The sequence below is a fragment of the Arvicanthis niloticus genome, chromosome 23 (assembly GCF_011762505.2).
Source record: "Arvicanthis niloticus isolate mArvNil1 chromosome 23, mArvNil1.pat.X, whole genome shotgun sequence".
In the NCBI taxonomy this organism is placed as follows: Eukaryota; Metazoa; Chordata; class Mammalia; order Rodentia; family Muridae; genus Arvicanthis; species Arvicanthis niloticus.
Genome location: NC_133430.1, coordinates 33190352 through 33200076, shown reverse-complemented (window position 1 = coordinate 33200076; position 9725 = coordinate 33190352).

Sequence of the window (9725 nt, the reverse complement as noted above, 5' to 3'; positions counted from 1 at the left end):
ATGGCACCTGTCTCGTTGGAGCAATGCTTGGGAGACTAACAGGCGAGAACGTAAGTGCTCTTTACTGGTTCTTAACTTCCCAGATGAACACCAATGAAAGTGGAAGGACACCATGTGAGGGCTGACACTGGAGAACTCAGAGAGACATTACCTAAGTTGATCTGGAGGATATGAAAGGAGAAGATGTGGGGGTGTCCTCCATGTGGAGGACACAACAGAATGAAGCTAAGGAGACAACATTGAATTGATAACAGTGTGGAGTGTACACTAAAAGTAGCCATGAGAGTCTTGGCATGGAAGCAGGAAGTATAGCTGATAAATGTCCAGCAGAGACAAGCAGGAAATGGTGGCAGACCCAAGTCATCTGGCGATGGAGACTAGCATAACCCCAGAGGAAAACATCAGAAGTGTTCAAAGTCGTTGCCTCTGGGTATTAGGACTGGAGACAGGTAAGGGTGGGCAGGGGACATAAGGATTATTCTTCATCACAGGCCCTTCTGTGCTTGGCATTGCAATTAATCATTTGAACAGATAGAATATTATGTCACTAAAAGTAAAATTACACTTAATACATCTGTTGGGAACTGGAAAAGGTGGTCTGTGGTTAAGAGCACTCGCTGCTCTTGTAGAAGATGCAAGTTGGGTTCCCCACAGTTACATTAAGTGGTTCATAACCACCCGTAACTCAAGCTCCAAGGAGTTAACCTTCTGGGACACCTACACTCATGTTGTACAGTGAGTGTGTACACACACTTAAATTAAATCTTTAAAAATAAACTATACATAGCACATGATAGAATTATAAACCACATACAAATTCATAGGAAAAAAAGACTTGAAAGAAATACATTTAGCATCTAAACCTTGGAGAGATTTTTATGATGTCATTTAGCCAGTTATTTACACTCTTCTATTTTTTCACATTTCCTACAGAGAGTGTGTAGTGTATATTATGAAGATAGGAAAATGTTAGATAAAGAATCAAAACAGTATTTGGGAACAATTTTTAAATATGAGACATGAAATGAATAAAACAAAATTCAGCATAAAAGTAAATCCAATTACATATGTGCTTAACGGAGATTTAAGAAAATATGGAAAGTGGGACTACTTTTTCCATTTTATCTTTACCTTTTTCCAATACATTTTCCATAACAATCATGCATTAAAACAGGCTTGCCTGAAGAATTAATTTTGAGCTCTCCATTGGATTCAGATCAAAATAATTAGGTAATGGCTCTGTGCGGGCCAGGCACCTAGAAAACCCTTGGTGAACACTTGTGGCTTTAACAGAACTGAATGTAATGAAGTTTGCTAGCAACTGCTTCTAATTGAGCTCACTGGGCTTCCGCCACTCAGTCAGCATTAACCAAGCCCCTACTGTGTCTACTGACCTGCACAAGACTAAGTGTGGGTGGTAGAAGATGCAGGTAGACTTTGACCTTGTGGAGTACCAGCCAAGTTTGGAGAAGAGACTCAACACCCACACATAAAAACAGCTGGACAACATGACAGCTGGAGCAACATCAAATGGACTCATCCATTTGAAGAAGTGGGCATCTGGCCCAGGCAGCTCTACCCTGCCTGGTAGAACACTGGTTGCTAACCTTCCCTCTCTATACTTGCTTTTCCCTCTAGTTCCTCGACGCCTTACTTCAGCCAGACTAGCATCAAGAGAGACTCCATGAGCTTGTTCCTCTCCCCAGTGCTAGGAGGAGAGACCTCAAAAATGTCCAGATGTGGAGAAACAGGCCCACACTCCTTAGATTCCTTGTCGTTCACCTACACTTAGCTTTAGGAGAGTCAGCCTCATTGACAAGCATGAAGAGAAAGAGTGCCCTGGGCTCTCTGAATATGCTCTGCCAGGGAAGGCTGAGAACTCACCACTGTGTTCTCTGGCCTAGGAAATCCATCTCTTCATTATCAGGCCAAGGGAGAAGCCACAGGAATTTCGGATTGTCTCAAGCAAATTCGTTGGTTCTCACAAGATCATCTACCTCAAAAACTGAATGTTAGAGACAGGAGTGCACTTGTCTCTGCCAAGCATCAGGATGTGGCTTTGTGGACAGTCCCTTCACCTGTGGCCACATCAAAATCAACATGAAGTCTATGAGATTATAAAATGAAACCTTGGCCTGAGGCACCATGACAGCAGAATTAGCTATACATTTTTAAGGGGAAAAAAATCCAAAAATTTCTTTCTGAACTCTAGTTCTCATCCACATCCATACCAAGGGTATAAAGCAATTTGACTTTTAGGAATTGAAGATTTAGGAAGATATATTTAGAAAAGAAATACAGATGTACTGTGAGCCTTGCTGCTTTCTGGGGTCATGGAGATGGGTCAGAGGTGCCTGTCTTTCCTCTCAAATTGGCAAAAGGGACGTTGGGAAGACTGCTCAGAACCTGGCACACGTCCCAGTGATAAGGGACACCTAGAGTGCCCACACTGGACTCCAGACAGGAACTCTTAAAGGAAAGGAGAGGTGTACTTGCTGGCTGTTTCTACCATGGGAAGGGGGAGATATTTAATACTTCAACCTTGGAACTGAACTATGAATTCTCACCAAGCAGGTGGTTTGGGAGGGAGTAGTGAAGCCTTAGTGGTTTCCGATGGAAAGTTTCACCTCCAAAGATGAGCAGTCCTCAGCAGAAACTCTGAGATCCTTTCCATGAGCTGGAGAAGCAGTGTGAACGTGTGGATGTGATGTCAAAGGAGTGATGGCCTGCACACGAGAGCTACAGGATAAGCCAGAGGGGACGGTTAAATTCCACCATCAACTTGATCAGATGTAGAATCACTTAGGCCACTTCCCTCCGGGTGTGTTTTTGAGGGTATGATAAGAGAAGCCCCACCCTGAAGGCAGGACACCCTCCCATAGACCAGGAAGCCAGACTGAATTAAAAAGACAGCACGCTGAGCATCAGTGTTCCTCTCTCTCTCTGCTTCTAGACTGTGGACACAATGTGACCAGCCATAGCCAACAACCATGCCTTCTCCACCATGATGAACTGACTGTACCTTCACACTGTGAGCTGATAGAAAATCTTTTTTCCTTGGGTTGACTTTACTCAGCAATGCGAATCAAAGTTAACAAATACAGAGGACTTCTCAAAAACACTCCACTGTTTCCAAGAGAATGCATGGTGGCCCGGAGGCCATAGTAGTTTAACAATACACATTTCCCTCTTCCTCTCAACTTATCCCCTGCTTGCTCCAACTCCACATGGCTTCCAATTCTGACTGAGAGCTAGAAGGAGATAATTGATCAAAAAGAGATTGGACCAGTGAATAAGGATGCTTGCTGCCAAGCTTGAAGATCTGAGTTCAATTCCTGAAAGCTCAATGGTGGAAGGAGAGAATCATTGTGCATTAACCTCCTCATGAACACCATGCTCCAACATGTGGAGACACACACACAAACACACACACACACACACACACACACACACACAAATAAATGCAATTAAATTCAAAAGAGAAGAAACATTCCATTTTATAGATACTCTATCTACAGTGACCCTAGCTATTGAGGGTTTTTGTTGTTGTTTTGGCTTGGTTTTTTTGAGTTTTGTTTTTGGGGGTTTGCTATTATATGGATACAAATGTTCTACTATCTAGATTGGAGCAGTATTTGGGGCCTTAAAGTCACTGCAGAACTTTTAATTGTCTAAGAATGAGCAGAAAAGTCATGGAACTAAATGAATTTGTTACAGTCCAGGAGAAGGACTTTTCTCCATAAATACCAAAGTATACAAAGACTTGGAGGTGAAAATAGCATTATAATTCAGTAGCTTTCATTGTTCAAAGTCCATGTTACCCCCTTTGATATGAAGTTCACTCCATTTTACAAAATTCAGGAGTGCTCCCTCCCTGTAGCTGTATCAGTGCTACCTTTCAGGTGGAGTGATAGCTTCGACAATGAAAATATTCAAAGGCATGGGCTAGGAGATTCCAGAGATAATAAGAAGTTTTGAGAACACAGAAGAGCAGACAAAGGAAGACATAAGACTATATGAGCAGTCAGTATCTCAGAACCCAGGTATTCTGTAGTACTAAAACAAGTATTCCAGAAGATTCTACCAGCTCCCCGAGTAACCCCAAAAGAAAACACTACAGACAGAATTATGGTCTTCTGAAGGAGAGAAGGAAAGAATGAAATGAACATTGGGCTGAACCTGTTTGTGTGCATATGTATGTGTGTGTGTGTGTGTGTGTGTGTGTGTGTGTGTGTGCGCGTGCGCATGCACGCACGCCAGTAACTTTTACACATTTCTTTTCCTTTGATTGTTGCCACTATTGTGTAAAGAGATGCTTTTAACTCCATTTACAGAGGGTACAAGTCAAAGTCAAGGGCTTTTGGTCAACATGATTTGTAGAGACCATCCCCCTTCTGTCTAAGAAGACTGTCTCTCCATATTATTAAAGATTTAGATAGCAATTACAATGGTCAATGTAAGGGGGAAGCTTGGTTAATGGTTCTATCAAGGATGGCCTAAAGCCAAAATAGAGGGGCGCAACATGCTAGAAAGCCAAGCCCTAACACGACGCTCACCCAAAAGACTACTCTCCCAGTTCCTTGTTGAGGAAAAGGAGGTCCTAGACCCATGATCCTCACCCTCAACCACAATGGTGTAAGACTGAGTGACTTCCACCTTGCAAACGCCAGCACGGCTCTGTAGTTAACACATAGCTTTCCTTCGGCCTTCTAGTAGGGTCTTAATGAATTATATTTAGAATTGACCTGGAGTGGTCTAATTTTCTCCACTGAGGAGTTCCCAAGGCCTTTATGTCTCTGCTGTCATGACTCCGATATGCTGAGTGTGTGCAGTTACCCAAAAGTCTTGATACCATCACACCATTGTTCACTGGCTGTACTGTGAACCACTTCCTCCTGCTCCTGAGCTGCTCACGACTCTAAAAGTCAGTTGCCAAACCTCAGTTCTGTTGAGTTAATCTCTAGTCAATCCCTCCACCTCTGACCACGGCAGAAGTATGAGTGTGTAACCAGAATAAATCTGTGCAGAAAGTAAGTTCTCCCTTCTTGGGTGGAGGAGCTCACAGAACAGATACCTTCACATGGTGACTTCCGAAGGCAACCTCAATGGACTCTGCCCACTTGTTCCCTCCACCCTGAAGACTGAAATCTTTCCAGAGTGTTCTATCCCTTTTCTGTGTTTAAGAGTCATGTTTGAAACTCACTCAAAACTAGTCTCTGAGTTACCCTTGATAGCCATATTTCAGTGGCTTTGCCCAGCACAGTACCTTCCATAAATGATTCATGAGAGGCTTCTAAGTGCATTTTATTTTCTAATAATCATCTCTCTTTGCCAGTCCATTATAGATGAACCAAGATATGGAGGAATGGTGAACCCATTATCCCCTCTTGCCCAAAAATGACCATCCTGACCTTAACAATATTAATCCCTGGTCTAATTCTGTTGAGTATGTCATACACGTCCTGAGGTTACAGGAACTAAATACACCATGTTATTTCTTCCAATCCGTATTAAGCAACTTGTATGCACAGTTCAATCATGAGTGAGAACTTACAGGCATAAATTATAACCTCTATATCCTGACCATCTGATCAAAGGTCAACTAATCCATCCCCCTGCATCTCTAAAGGTAGAGTCTAAATCATCTCCGTGCAGACACAAATACAACCTCTTGGTAGAAAAATTGGTTTTATTTTCCCCTCAGAGGGAAGCCAAGCCTATTTCTGCAAGTGCTGTTGGTATTTGGTGAGTCCCACACAGGTCCTCACACCACTGTGATGGATCTTTCTCCTTTCTCTTTACTGTGGATGGAAAGCAGCCCACCAAGAGAACAAAGCCAATTTACCATCACTGCATTATGAGACTTCGCCTGTGTTTACATTCCTATTCTTCCTCTTCTCCATCAAGGGATCTGTTTATTTAATTGATGGTCTCTGCCTTCGTTAAAGGTTACTCTGGTATTTAGCAGGGTATCGAGAGAGCTTGAGCTGTGACAAATTATACCTGTTTTTACTCTGCTCTGAGCTGCCACCATCTCACAGGTACAAACACTGACAGTCCTGGCTCCATCCATTCTCAGACTGCCTAAATTACTCACTTCCATGGAAATTCACCAGTGAACTGATAATTGACAGATTTAATGACCTCATCTTAGTTCTGCTATGGCTTGAACTTGTCAAAACATTCCTGTGAGGAGCGCCTGAAGGAACCAGGGTCATGCTGCATGGAGGAGAAGACACTCAGGGAAAATGAATATTCTTAACGGGTCCCACTGTGTAGCTAGGAACTCTCTCTGCAGACCAGACTGGCTTTGAACTCAGGGATCCTCCTTCTGCCTCTTCTTAGTCCTGGCATTAAAGTGATAATACTGTTTTTAAAAACCTGATTTGCTTTTTATTCTTTTGGATTGCTGCTGTAATAAATAAAGTCACTGAAAACAACATAGGTTTATTGTCACTCAGTTCTCAGGGTCAGAGGTCGTCAGAGTATCATCGTGGTAGTTCTTTTCTGAAGGCCCTAGGGGAAATACGGTTTCTTGCTTTTCTGTCTTCTACAGGATACCTGCATATTTTCGCCTGTGGCTCCTTGATCTCCAAACCATTAATGGTGGCTCAAGTCCCTCTCACATCCTATAACACTATGCTGACCCTTCTGCCCCCTCTTCCATCTTTTGAAGATAGTTTCAAATCTACTGAACCCATCTGTATAGTCCAGATTAATCTCTCTCTTTTAAGGTTGGCTAATTAGCAACCTTGGTTCCATCAGTGACTCTAGTGTCCCCTTGCTACATAGTATAACCCATTCTAGGGATTGGGATAAAGATCTCTTTTATAGAGTCCATGACCATAAAAACTAAATGATAGGGTTGCAGTCAGTAGATAGCAGTTACTGAGAACCCACAATCAGTCTAGCCCAGAGGTTTAAAAAATAAAATAAAAAATAAAAAATAAACTTTTTAATAATTAGAGCAGCCCATGGGTAGGGTTGCTAGTGAATGATACCCTCCCTATCAGAGGGTATAATGATCCATCTCAACGCTCAACTTGATGAGATATAGAATCACCTGGGAGATGGGCTTCTGGGCAAGTTTCTGTATCTTAGGTAAATCGGGATGGGAAAACCCTACCTACTGTGGGCGGCATCATTCCCTAGGCTGAGATTCTGGTCTGTGCCACAACCTGCATGGCTGTGGGACTGATCTCACTGGGATAACGGGGAATAAAGTGACAGATGCATGTGTAGGAAAGCATAAAGTGGATTGAGTTCTGACCGAGACGTGCCAGCAACCTAGAAACTCAGAGTGTTGATTATGCACAGCTGAAGGAGGAGATAGGTAAGTTCATCTCAGTAAGGGTCTCTGTAGGAAACAGTCTTAGGCTACTGTCATCTGAAAGGAGGATGCTGTGGCTGACACTTTCTGCACATATTACCAACATCTTTATTTGGACCAGGGGCCTTGCCATTCCCATGCACCTGAAGCACTGGGGCCTTTAATGACTGTGCTCATGTCATTAACATTCATTCATACTCGGGTCTAGTTGCTCCCCAAAGAACTGTATAAGAAGACACTAGAGTATAAAGGTGACCTAGCAGTAAAGAGCAGTTGTTGCTCTTACAGAGGACTGGGGTTCAATTCCCAGCACCAACATAATAGCTCCTAACTACCTGTTGTTCCAGTTCTAGTGCTAGTGTGTCCTCTCTGATCTCTGTGGGTACCAGGCATACACGTGGTATACATACATAAAATCAGGTAACTAATCATATACGATAAATAAAATAAATACACTTAAATTTTAATGGTGGAAGTGCTCAGGTTACCCATCTGTAAAATGTGTAGAATGACAAAGCCCATCTCAGAGATTAGCTCTGAGGAGTAACTGTGCTCCTAACAGCACTGACGCCTTGATTAGTTGAGCATAGAACAGAACAAGCTTAGCCTAGAGTCTGGCTCATTGTCAAGTCTCTTTCACTATAGTTCAGTTCAGCAGAAATGCATGGGCTACTTGGCTATTGACCCCACATTGATGCCTTCTCTAGAAAGCAGAATTCAGGATGTCAGGCAACCATGTTTCTCCTCCTTGTCCCTGACCTTTCGTCCATGACTACATGGACCAGAAATGGCCACCTGACTCTTGAATTGATTGAATTAATCAAGTTGCTCTCTCCCAGTAATTTGGAATGGGGCTCCTGACAGACATTGGGATCAGTCTGTGAAGATATTTTTCCAGAACTTTGGTTCAATGAGTATTTATTTTTCACTGTGAGCACTGCAGAGGAAAAACCAGACCTGAGAGAAGATTGAACGGTGGTCCTGAAAGGAGTCCTGAAGAGAGACAAAGGCGCTGGGCAGCTTTCCACATCCTCCTTCTTCTCCCCTCCTCAGACTGCCCCATCCCTACTAAAAAGATACCCTCTGAACCACTCTGTTCTCCTAGCATGTCCTGTTTCAGTTCAGTGGCCCTGGGGGCATGGGTGGTATCTATATTCTTTACAACCCCAAAGCCCCAGTACACAGGTGTCCACACACATTTGCAGTCAGTCAGTGAGAGCAACACAAGGTCCCCAGCTCCTCTCTTTTTTACCCCACGGTGGACATTGCAGTCCAATGAGGTCAGGGGCCTCATGCAGGTAGTGTGATGGTGGAGCCAGGGCTGGTGCCTAGAACCTCCAACAGCTTGGGTAAACTCTACCAGCCATTCCTTATTGTCTCCAAATCTGATTGTTTTGCTGCCCCCACCCCATACTCCAATTCCAATAGTCTGAGAATTAAGATAGCTACTAAGAGGTAGAACTGGGGACTGGGAAGAGTCCCCAAGTCTTGGGAGAAGTGAAAGGAATTTTCACACTGGGAGCTGAAACACCCATTCAAGAGGCTAATTTCAGCATGGGATCTGGAACACTTCCAACAGCACCTGGATCTGCCTGGATAGGACTGGGGAAAGTGATGAGCCAGGCACCATTTGCATATATGCAAATGAGGCCTTCCACAGCTGTCCAGAATCCACCCTGGCTTAGAGCTCCCAGCTCCAGCTCAGCAGGCATGGGGCCCCCTGGGGTGGGGGCAGGGGCGGGTATGCTTTATCCATCCACTCAGCCTAGGAAGACAGAGGAGCTTGCCACAGCTTCCCTCCTAGCTGACAAGGACAGCCGTCCCAAGCCACAGGGCTGAAGCTGCACTAAGTGTCAACCACCAAAGTAAGAAATGGAGCCTTCCTCCTCAGTCAGTCCTCAGGCATATTTTTAGCTGGGCTACACCAGGAGGCTGAACCTGTGTCCAGGAATCTATCTACAGGAAGGCTGCTGCCCTTTCTGGAGGCTCTCCCATGTCCTTTTCCCTAACTGGGAAAACTTGACCTATCTCAGCAACAGGAATCCCAAGTCTCCACCTGTTTTCTCTGTATAAAATTCTGAGCATGGGGACAGGGGAGTTAGAATCTATCATACTGTAGTCACCAGGGTCTCCAGGAAAACCTCAAGAGGGTTGCCTGTCAAGACAAGTGTTGGCATTCTGTTGACTCAAATGCTGAGGTACCGCTGTTATCCCAACCCCCTCATTATTCCTTAGCAGCCCCAAGGCTGTCAGAGCAGTTTCAAAAATACCAGGATGGGTGATCCATAGGTTTTAAAATCCAGCCATTGCCTCCTTACTACTGAGAGCTGAAAGAAAGCTAATATTTTGTGTGTTTGTTTGTTTGTTTGTTTGTTTGGCTGGCTGGCTGGTTGAT